This window comes from Salvelinus namaycush, chromosome 2, assembly GCF_016432855.1.
Source record: "Salvelinus namaycush isolate Seneca chromosome 2, SaNama_1.0, whole genome shotgun sequence".
NCBI lineage: Eukaryota > Metazoa > Chordata > Actinopteri > Salmoniformes > Salmonidae > Salvelinus > Salvelinus namaycush.
The window spans coordinates 47,980,446-47,990,921 of NC_052308.1; positions in this window are offsets into that span (position 1 = coordinate 47,980,446).

Sequence of the window (10,476 nt, forward strand, 5' to 3'; positions counted from 1 at the left end):
AGATTCTAGCCCAGACACTACTGCTCCTAGAGAATATTGTTAAGTGTTACATGTGTGAAGATTCAAATGCAGTCTGTTATTACTAAATAATGTAATATGTATTTTAAATATTTGAATAAAAAAAAACGTTTGATTAATAAAATATTTAATCAGTCTTCCTGAAATGAAGGGGATAGTGGTGCAATCGTTGCGAGAGGGAGGGAATCTGATTTAATTTGTTCTCAACTTGTGGGTCAGACTCAGAATAAATGGAGTTAGTGCTGATTTAGCCTGTTCCGGGAGCAGGTTAGTTCTGAAGGATTTGTTGCCATAGAAATTTACCTGACTAAAAAGTGAACAAAGTTTGTATGACTGGTTATCCCGAGTTGAACTCAGAGTTGACCAAAGTTACCTCGCTAGCTCCTTAAACCTGATTCGTAGAATACCCCTCTGGATACTTATCAAAATTAGCTGGCTACCCCTCAGGTGTGGTCCTGAACATAGACGTCAGTTTGATTTTTCTTTCGTGGAGAACACTCTTCACCCCCTGCTGGGTACAGGACTCTTGGTGGCAGGTGTGGAGGGTCCTGCTGTGTCCCCGTCCCCTTCCCTCTGGCCTGTCTCGACAGTGACAGGAGGGTCCCAGACCCCTCTGCTAAAAACAACCTTCAGCGTGTTTATGTTTTACCTCCGGAATGCTGACAGGCAATAGGTTGTGTGCGTGTATCATCACTCCAGAGGGGGAGATGTGTGTGGGTTTTGTGTGTTCTCTTGCAGTCGGATGCAATAATTTGTATTTCAGCCTCTTGTTGCTCCTTACCCTGCGTGGCTGTGTGTATGTACATGTGTTTATTGGGCTAATTTGAGACTAGTCTGTTTGTGTATCTCACAGTTTGAGTAGTTCTCTACTGCAGCAGATGCCAGTCTGTGTGTGGGGGGGGCTGATAGTGTGTTAAACTGTGTTTGTTCTCCTGCTCTGCTGTGGGGTGTTATTCCTGATGGCTTGGCGGAATACCAGCTGGCTCCGAGGAGGTCCTAAATCCCCATGTTACTCTACACAGATCTAAAGGAACAGAGCCTATTGTTTTCAGTTGAGAGGGATATTAAGGCAAAGTGTGTATCTTCTCTCCTCATGCAGAGTTGCTGGGTTGGTGCACAAGGTTTTGGTTTGTGAGGTACTATCTAGTCGCTTATCCATGACATGAGGGGAAGGAAGGAGAGGACAAATAGTAGGATAGAACCGTTGCACTGTGTATGCTCTCCCCTCATGTGCTAAGTTGCAGAGTCCGGTGGGTCGACAGGGTGTCGCACTGAGCGGCGCCATCTAATCTCAGGGGGAACGATGGAGGAAAAGAGGGAGAGAGGCTGAACACGGCAAGAAAAAGGGAAGGGCCTGAAGTCAGCCTGACCTAAACAGCTGTGTGGAAAGGGGGGGGGGGGGGGGGGAGAGGGAGTGGAGAAATGAGAGCGAGGGGAAGAGTGTAGTGTTTGTGCAGCAGGCTGGCAGGGTGAACAGCTATTGAGAGGGTTGTAAGAGGAGAGGGGGAATGAGAGAGAGAGAAGGGTGTTTCTTTGAAGGCTGAAAGGGGAGAAAGAGGGCAACCAGAGAAGAGTGTAAGTGCAGAGAGTGAAGGGTCTGCATGCTGGGAGGGAAGGGACAACAGCTAGCGAGGGAGAGAGAATGGTGTAAAAGTACAGGCTGTGTGTACAGGCTGACAGAAGAAAGAAGGGTGCAAGAACGGCAAGAGCGACGGCAGGAGGGTGCGAGAGAGCGGGCCCTGTGCTTTCTGAAAGAAGAGGGAGAGACGTGTGGTGAAGGAAAGATGGGGGGGCTGGACTGAGTGAATGTTGTGACGGTTCCAGTTCTGGCTGAGTAGAGAGTGAGAAAGATCAACTTGGACAGGGGTGTGAGGGCTCACGGGGAGGAAAGGGGTTTTGGGGTGTCAAAGAAGCAAAGGAAGGACCCAGCTTCCCTGTACCAGTGTGAAAAGGAGGAAAAGAGTGATTCCCTATTGAAAAAACGAGGGGAGCCTAAGGAGTAAGAGAAGGAAAGCAGGTCCTTGGGATATCCGGATAAGTGACTTGTGGATAAAATCTGAAAAAGGGGAAGACAGAACCAGAGGATCAATGGGGTGCATTCACAGTATCCAGCATTGCAGCAGAAAGAGACGCGCTCCGGAACCTGAGGGATCCCCGAAAGTAGCAGTCCACAATATCCCCATTGAAATCCTACAGCTGGCTGAGGTAAGCAAGGCACTTGTTGACATCTCTGTTTGCAACACTCTAAAAGTGTAACCCTTCTGTGGCTCAGTTGGTAGAGTATGGTACATACGTCAGTGTTGTGGGTTCTATTCATGCTGGTGCCACTCATCCAAAGATGTATGCATACAATACTGTTAGTTGTTTTAGGCGCCTGCTGATATATATATCCCCTCAGGAGACAATATTTTGAGGATGAATAAAAAGTACAAAACTTCCAAGTTCTCGATTGTAACGTGAGTGACTCGCTTTTTGGAGTTGTCTTGTGACCCAACATATGTAAACAAAACCAATATTTCTAGCCAGGACCCGGAGTCTCAACCCATAAGGTGTCAACTGCAACCTACCCTATGGAAATGGGGCATGTGGATAGTGTCATGATGTGCGATATAACAGAAACACACTCTCAAATGGTTTGGATTGAAATTCAAATCAGTGGTCTCAAAGTTAGATCCTGGAGGCTAGGAGCATGTGCAATAGTTTGTTCCAGCCCATGGATACCACACTTGATCTAACTTATCATGGTCCTCAATCAACACCCTGATTAGTTGAATCGGATAGTGTTAGTTCTGGGCTGGAACAAAAACCTAGAGTGCATTCGGAAAGTATTCAGGCCCCTTGACTTTTTCCACATTTTGTTAAGTTGCCTTATTCTAAAATGGATTAAATAAAAACATTTCCTCAATCTACACACAGAATACACCATAATGACAAAGCGAAAACAGGTTTTTAGAAATGTTGCTAGTGTATTACAAATATAAAACATATCTTATTTACATAAGTATTCAGACCCTTTGCTATAAGACTTAAAATTGAGCTCAGGTGCACCCTGTTTTCCATTGATCATCCTTGAGCTGTTTCTACAACTTGATGGGAGTCCACCTGTGGTAAATTCAATTAGGTCCCAGAGTTGACAGTGCATATCAGAGTAAAAACCAAGCCATGAGGTCGAAGGAATTGTCCGTAGAGCTCCGAGACAGGATTGTGTCAAGGCACAGATCTGGGGAAGGGTATCAAAATATGCTGCAGCATTGAAGGTCCACAAAAACAGTGGCCTCCATCATTCTTAAATGGAAGAAGTTTGGAATCACCAAGACTCTTCCTAGAGTTGGCCCAGCCAGAACCCGGACTTGAACCAGATCAAACATCTCTGGAGAGACCTGAAATTAGCTGTGCGGTGACACTCCCCATTCAACCTGACAGAGCTTGAGAGGATCTGCAGAGACGAATGGGAGAAACTCCCCAAATACAGGTGTGCCCAGCTTGTAGCGTCATACCCAAGAAGACTCAAGGCAGTAAACGCTGCCGAAGGTGCTTCAAGTTCTTAGTAAATGTTCTACTTATGTAAATTCTTTATCGTTATGGGGTACTGTGTGTAGATGGATTAAATATAATTTTCTATATTTAATCCGTTTTAGAATAAGGCTGTAACATAATGTGGAAGAAGTGAAGGTCTGAATACTTTCCGAATGTACGTACACCTGTTGGCCTAAAAAAAAAACTGTTCTACACCGTAGACACTATGATCCTAGTTTGGCAGAGGTCTGGTGCGAGCTGCACATTCTACCTGGTCACCTCACTCATACCCTCTGCTGACTACTGACCAACCGGATGTTCCAGTTTTCAGTGGAAATGGAAAGAGAGCCTATGACGTGACTTCTGCTTTTAGACATTAACAATGGCGACACTCCATCTTAACTCCTCCACATTTACTGGATTGGTTGAACAGTGCAGAAGAGAACCTCCCCCAAGTTTTTTGTGATGGTATAACATTTTAAAATGCAATTTCGGGGAAAGATTACAACTTTGGAAGCAACTACTTGTCCACACTAAAGAGAGGATGGTCTCAGCTTTCTGTAGGTATAATTTATAATTTCTCAACGATCAATAAGCTCAAAGCACACTTTTTTACAATCAAGATATTTGAAATGGCTTAGAAATGTGGAGTATGAAAATGTGCATCGGTCAATGAGAGTGCGTGCACTAGGCCTCATTGCAACGTTTTTTTTTATGACATTACATTTACTGTTAGATTTATTCATGGCTACTAGCAGTAGGTGTTATATTTAGAGTTAGTGATCTAGCTACTATGTTTTGAGTTGGCACTTCCTCAGGTGGTAAAATGGCACCAATTTATTTAGGCTTATATCATATTAGTGCACATAAAGATGACAGCAAATGAATCTCTATTGAACAAAAAGGAGCCCTATTGTGACAGTAAAATATAACTAATATGGCCTGATGTGTTGTTCTGTCCCTGAGCAATGTCGATTAAGGCAGCCCCCTGCACCGCTCTGATTGAGGGGTTGGGTTAAATGCGGAAGACACATTTCAGTTGAAAGCATTCACTGACTAGGTATCCCCCTTTCCCTTTTTAATTGTCAACCCAAAATTCATGACAACCCTGGATTAGGTTGCGTATCAAAATATATTTGAATCGTGCATATCTGCTTGGACATGTTAGATGTAAAAATGTATTTATTGAATCTCCGTAGTCTATTACACTTCTTAATAAAGCATTGAGAATTACTTTGTAGTTACTTTATAAAATGATTAGGCCTACTCAAATTGTTTGTTGTGTGACACTGTGCACATTTCGGGGGGCGGGGGGGTTGCCACCAAATCATGGCCTGGTGCCACCAACTGAAAAAGTTAGAGGCACCAGTGCCACCAGGGAAAAATGTTAGCCCTGCCGTGTTTAGTCAAAGGTATTAAAGTATCCCCAGTATTCGCCGCACGCAATGTCAGTAGTCCCATTTTAGTTCACTTTCAGAAGGGGTCATATACCGGTCAGGATTAGAGGTCAAGTGGAGAGAGAGAAGGGGGGATGATAGTTGGAGGGGATCGAAGGGGGTTAATCATGTCTGTTCCCTGGCGATCAAAGTTGAAGAGGAAGTGGTGTCCGTTACTCTCCTATGCGTCGCGTCGTCTGCGTGTCTGCTGTAGCCGTATTTAGGAGCAGCCACATTGCAACGTGGCTCCAAGTGTCTTTTCTAGTCTGTTCCAAAAATGTGAACTGCATGTATGTACGATTTCTTGACATGATTAAGGCCTATGTCATAAATCAGAATTCAGTCATTGAATTTGATCATCTGTGTGAGTGCTGTTCTATTGTTTTTGTTTTCATGATAGAAGTACAGTGAAAATACTATGGTATGAGGGTATGGTTGTGACAGTTGACCAGCTCAACTGCGCGTGCTGTTAATTCTTATATCAATACCTGGCCGATGCTCTACAGTCCTCAAATTCAAAACTGGACCTTGATGCCAGTTCAACTGCTTTGCTTTTATTCTTCCCCTCTAATCAGGGACTGATTTAGACTTGGGACAACAGGTGGGTACATTTAATTATCAGGTAGAACAGAGAAACAGCAGTATACCCCTGCCCTAGAGAAAGAAACATTGGCATGGGTTTATACATGCAAAGAATTTGTTTGTATAATGTGTCATGTTTGTTGGCAAAGTTGACATTGCATTACTCCAAACCACATGTATTGCATTGTGTCCAATGCACATTGCTCTCTTGAATGCCACGGACATTTTTCTTTTGGTGCCATGCGTATTTAACCCAAGCCAAAAATAAGGTGCTTGTTGACTAGGTGGATTCACACGCGCCTGTGTTCCTGTACCTATTCTGGGAGTTTCATGGCTCTTTTCGAGGTGTCACTCTTCTGCTCATGGAATGTGGGGATATAAATACACATCGTAGGATCATACCTCTGGTTTCCCCACCTGCTCCCGTCCCTTCCGTGTGTGTTACCCAAAGCCAGGACCCATACTTCAGCATGTCGTCAGCAACAGGCTGTCACTGAGAACACACACACACTTTGCGGAAAGGGGTGTCTCTGGTATTTGGAGAGGTTTATGTAGGCCTATGTGTGCATGTGGTGTGTGACTACAGTGTAGCGTAGTATGTGTGCTGCAGTGTGTTTGTGTGCATGCAAGAATAAATATCCAAGTGTGTGTGGGAGAGATGTGGATGCTGGCTTGCTGTTCACACACCAAAAAAAAACACATCTACCAGAAGGTAATAATGAAATCCACTATGTATGAATCACTGGCACTGGCCGCTCCTCTCCCATCTCCATATTAGAGGCTGTGTGCTTTGAGGCTGTAATGGTTGGAGATGCCTTGGGAATGAGCTAGCCTTTGGCTGGAGTATGACGAAAGGGGTGGGGTGCTCAAATCCAGCAATTTCACAAACAGTCATGCAAGTCTACCGGGACAACTGGGGTGTACAGTTCCTATAGAAAGTATTCACACCCCTTCACTTTTTCCACATTTTGTTATGTTACAAGGTGGGATTAAAATGAATTTAATTGTCTTTTTGTGTCAACGATCTACAAAAAATACTCTCTCAAAGTGGAAGATTTTTTAAAAATGAAATTAAAGCTACTCTTGATTGCATAAATATTCAAACACACTACGTTGACATGCCCACACAAAACCCTCACATATTCACATACACTACATATGCACACACATAAATACACTCATTGTTGCTAGTGCTGCGTTCCTTATTTAACTCTTATTATCAATCCTGATTCATACATTTACATTTTAGTCATTTAGCAGACGCTCTTATCCAGAGCGACTTACAGTAGAGTGCATACATTTTATTACATTTTACATACTGAGACAAGGATATCCCTACCGGCCAAACCCTCCCTAACCCGGACGACGCTATGCCAATTGTACGTCGCCCCACGGACCTCCCGGTTGCGGCCGGCTGCGACAGAGCCTGGGCGCGAACCCAGCCCAGCCTGGGCGCAAACCCAGAGACTCTGGTGGCGCAGCTAGCACTGCGATGCAGTGCCCTAGACCACTGCGCCACCCGGGAGGTCATAGACACTTTACCCTGCCTTCATGTACATGTCTACCTCAAATACCTCATACCTCTGCACATTGATCTGGTACTGGTACTCCCTGTATAGAGCTCCATGCTGGTGTATTTTATTCCTCCTGTTACTATTTCATTTTTAAACTCTACATTGTTGCTTTGGGCTCATAGGCAAACATTTCACTGTAAAGTCTTCAGGAGTTGTCTTCGGGGGAGTGTGACATACGATTTGATTGAAACCACATTCACTAAAGGCCCTAATTGTACTCTTTTGCGGGGGATTCAATACATTTTTCTCATGCAAACAGTCAAATCAATCAATATAATTGAAAAGTTTGAATCCTATGAGAGAGGTTTTCTCTACATTGTTTGGTATGCAATATGGCTTCTCTGGTTCTCTTCTCCTTTCTCACCACTAGGTGCAGCTATTGTCTAATATTTTGTACTCGTAGGCTTGTGAAAAACAGTGACATGACGTGCAGAGATGATAGATATAGTGTGAATAATTGATCGTATTTTTTGTTTTAAAAATTTACACACTGAATGCGGTAATATTATTCACATTGACGATGTAGATTTATATGAACCAATCAAACACAAGTTTTTGGCCACTCCCTTAGTATGACCTGGCCAATAGATTTAGTCAAATCTGTAAAAACAATCCTCTGGGATTTGTTGTGGCCCTAAATCCACCTACGTCGGGAATAGATCTGAAAGAGGATGAGTAATGACAAGACGTATATTTGACACTGAGGTAAAGTTGGTTTTATAGTCGGACATTCAACAGACCATTCAACAGACATTCGCCAGACATTCGCCAAAAGCCATTTACAAATGTAAAAATCAATAACTAATTCACCGTTTGTCACAGAATCATCAAACTAGATATGATTTATTCTATAAATGTCTAGCATAATTTTACAACCTTTATTTTGAGCACAAATTCCAGTTTTGATTTTTATAGAAATACATAACATTATAAAATGCCTTTTGTTTTGTTTTGAGTTAACATTAGTTTTTATTTGATAGAAAGACACAATTTTTAAGATGCCATTTAAAGCGGTATAAATCAATAACTAATTCACTGTCACAATCATCATACTAGGTATGATTTATTCTATACATTTTAGTATACTTTTTACAACCTTTTGTTTTGAGTAAAAATTCCACTTTTGACTTGATAGAAATACATAACATCTGTAAAATGCCATTTAAAGATAGGTAAATCTATAACGTTTTCACTGATTAGGACATTATCATCAATCTAGGTATTATTTATTCTATAAATGTCTAGTATACTTTTACAACCTTTGCTTTGAGCAGAAATTCCAGTTTTGATAGAAATACATAATCTAAAATGTTGCATTGAAAGATGAAGAAATCAACTAATTCAAATCAAAGTTTATTTGTCACGTGCACCGAATACAACAGGTGTAGACCTTACAGTGAAATGCTTACTTACCTTTTTGCACTATTGGTTAGAGCCTGTATTAGGTGAACAAAAGGTGGATAAAAAAATAAAACAACAGTAAAAAGACAGGCTATATACAGCAGCGAGGCTATAAAAGTAGGGAGGGTACATACAGACATCGGTTAGTCAGGCTGATTGAGGTAGTATGTACATGTAGATATGGTTAAAGTGACTATGCATATATGATGAACAGAGAGTAGCAGTAGCGTAAAAGAGGGGTTGGCGGGTAGTGGGTGGGACACAATGCAGATAGCCCGGTTAGCCAATGTGCGGGTGCACTGGTTGGTCAGCCCAATTGTGGTAGTATGTACATGAATGTATAGTTAAAGTGACTATGCATATATGATAAACAGAGTAGCAGCAGTGTAAAAAGAGGGCTTGGGGTGGGGCACACAATGCAAATAGTCCCGGGTAGCCATTTGAGTACCTGTTCAGGAGTCTTATGGCTTGGGGGTAAAAACTGTTGAGAAGCCTTTTTGTCCTCGACTTGGCACTCCGGTACCGCTTGCCATGCGGTAGTAGAGAGAACAGTCTATGACCTGGGGTGGCTGGGGTCTTTGACAGTTTTTAGGGCCTTCCTCTGACACTGCCTGGTGTAGAGGTCCTGGATGGCAGGCAGCCCCAGTGATGTACTGGACCATACGCACTACCCTCTGTAGTGCCTTGCGGTCAGAGGCTGAGCAATTGCCGTACCAGGCAGTGATGCAACCAGTCAGGATGTTCTCGATGTTGCAGCTGTAGAACCTTTTGAGGATCTCAGGACCCATGCCAAATCCTCAGTTTCCTGAGGGGGAATAGGCTTTGTCGTGCCCTCTTCACGACTGTCTTGGTGTTTTTGGACCATTCTAGTTTGTTGTTGATGTGGACATCAAGGAACTTGAAGCTCTCAACCTGCTCCACTACAGCCCCGTCGATGAGAATGGGGGCATGCTCGGTTCTCCTTTTCCTGTAGTCCACAATCATCTCCCTAGTCTTGGTTACGTTGAGGGATAGGTTGTTATTCTGGCACCACCCGGCCCAGGTCTCTGACCTCCTCCATATAGGCTGTCTCGTCATTGTCGGTGATCAGGCCTACCACTGTTGTCGTCTGCAAACTTAATGATGGTGTTGGAGTCGTGCCTGGCCATGGAATCGTGGGTGAACAGGGAGTACAGGAGGGGACTGAGCACGCACCCCTGGGGAGCTCCAGTGTTCAGGATAAGCGTGGCATATATGTTGTTACCTACCCTCACCACCTGGGGGCGGCCCGTCAGGAAGTCCAGGATCCAGTTGCAGAGGGAGGTGTTTAGTCCCAGGATCCTTAGTTTAGTGATGAGCTTTGAGGGTACTATGGTGTTGAACGCTGAGCTGTAGTCAATGAATAGCATTCTCATATAAGTGTTACTTTTGTCCAGGTGGGAAAGGGCATTGTGGAGTGCAATAGAGATTGCATCATCTGTGGCTCTGTTGGAGTGGTATGCAAATTGGAGTGGGTCTGGGGTTTCTGGGATAATGGTGTTGATGTGAGCCATTACCAACCTTTCAAAGCATTTCATGGCTATGGACGTGAATGCTACGGGTCTGTAGTCATTTAGGCAGGTTGCCTTTGTGTTCTTGGGCACAGGGACCAATGGTGTTCTGCTTGAAACATGTTGGTATTACAAACTCAATCAGGGACATGTTGAAAATGTCAGTGAAGACACCTGCCAGTTGGTCAGCACATGCCCGGAGCACACTTCCTGGTAATCCGTCTGGCCCCGCAGCCTTGTGTATGTTGACCTGTTTAAAGGTCACGTCGGGTACGGAGAGTGTGATCACACAGTCGTCCGGAACAGCTGATGCTCTCATACATGCCTCAGTCTTGCTTGCCTCGAAGCGAGCATAGAAGGGAATTAGTTCGTCTGGTAGGCTCGTGTCACTGGGCAGCTCGCGGCTGTGCTTCTCTTTGT